The sequence below is a fragment of the Passer montanus genome, unplaced genomic scaffold, assembly GCF_014805655.1.
Source record: "Passer montanus isolate IOZ18808 unplaced genomic scaffold, ASM1480565v1 scaffold8, whole genome shotgun sequence".
Lineage (NCBI taxonomy): Eukaryota > Metazoa > Chordata > Aves > Passeriformes > Passeridae > Passer > Passer montanus.
The window spans coordinates 15004749-15006366 of record NW_024373256.1 but is presented as its reverse complement, the minus strand read 5'-3'; positions in this window follow the sequence as shown (position 1 = coordinate 15006366).

The window sequence follows — 1618 nt, the reverse complement described above, 5'->3', positions numbered from 1 at the left end:
CCCCGCAGGGCGCTGTCCATTGTGCTGCGGGGGCGCGGGCAGGCCCCGCCCCCGCACGTGCGGCCCCCCCGCCGCCATCTCGCTGAGGGGCGGCGGGTCCCGGCCGTGAGGGGAGCGCTGCCCCGGGTCCCACCTGGCGCTGCCCTCTGGCTGCGGGAAGCCGTTCCCCCCTGGCCTGTCATTCCAACCCCTGTCCCAAGTCCCTCTCCAGATCTCCCGGAGCCCCTTTAGGGCTGGAAGGGGCTCCAAAGTCTCGGCGCCCCCGCACGTGCGGCCCCCCCGCCGCCATCTCGCTGAGGGGCGGCGGGTCCCGGCCGTGAGGGGAGCGCTGCCCCGGGTCCCACCTGGCGCTGCCCTCTGGCTGCGGGAAGCCGTTCCCCCCTGGCCTGTCATTCCAACCCCTGTCCCAAGTTCCTCTCCAGATCTCCTTTAGGGCTGGAAGGGGCTCCAAAGTCTCGGCGGAGCCTTCTCCAGGCGGGCAGCCCCAGCTGTCTCAGGCTGCCCTCACAGCAGAGCTGCTCCATCCCTCTGAGCAGCCTGCTGCCTCCTCTGGACTGGCCCCGGCAGCTCCGTGTCCTTCCCGGGCTGAGGGCTCCAGACCCGGGCGGGGTCTCGTGGGCAGAGAAGCAGAATAAGGCGGGCTGTGTCTGTGTGGAGATGGGCTCAGCCCGTCCCACGGAGGGGTCACGGCAACAGCCCTGCCAGAGCCCCAGGAGTGCTTGGACAGCGCCCTCAGGGACGGGCTGGGATTGCTGGAGTGTCCTGTGCAGGGCTGTGCTGGACTGGATGATCCTAACCCTTTTCCATTCAGGATATTCCATGGTTCTATGATTCTCCACCAAACTGGCACCTGCCCTTGAGCAGCAGGAATTTTCTTGGGTCAGGGCAGGAGGAGCAGAGCACAGCTCCCAAACACAATCTAATCCTGCTCATCCCACAGTAGATCAGAGCAAAGGGACCTGCTCACCTCAGCCCTTTACTCTATCACTGCAGTGTATTATTTAATTTATTACATGACTTATTGCACACCTGTGAACCCACTCCTCGAGCAAACATTCCCCAAACTGTGCTCTCTGGTGAGGTGCAAGGGGATCACCCAGACAAGTGACACTAGAAGGACACTGGGAGGCATCCTCACCTCTCAGCTTCCCCCTCTCCCACCAGCTCAGAAAACCTGTGCAGGGTTTGGTGAATCCTGGGGGCTTTGCAGCTCAGGGTGAGGGGCCCCTGTTTGTCAGGCCATGTGCTGGGGAATTGTCACCATTCAGTGACAGTCCTTGGGGCTGGGGCTCTGTGGAGGAAATGATGCCAACACTGCCCGACTTTGGGGTGTCAAAGAGTGGCTGAGCAGCTGGTCCTGGGGCAAGAGAGGCATGTGGCACCAAGAGTGCTGGAGGAGAGGGGTGTGAGAGACCAGCTGGGGAAGGTTCTGCACCTTCAGAGCCTCCTTTCATGTTCTCCCTAAGCACCAGCTGCCCCTGTGCCTGCTGGTATTGAAGGAACATCACATTTACTGCTGCTTTGTCTTCTCCTGCCTCCTTATCACTTCCAGCTGTGGACTGTCCCCTTATCTGGGCAGGCATTTCAGGAAGCTGCAGTGCTATTTCTGATCAGCAAT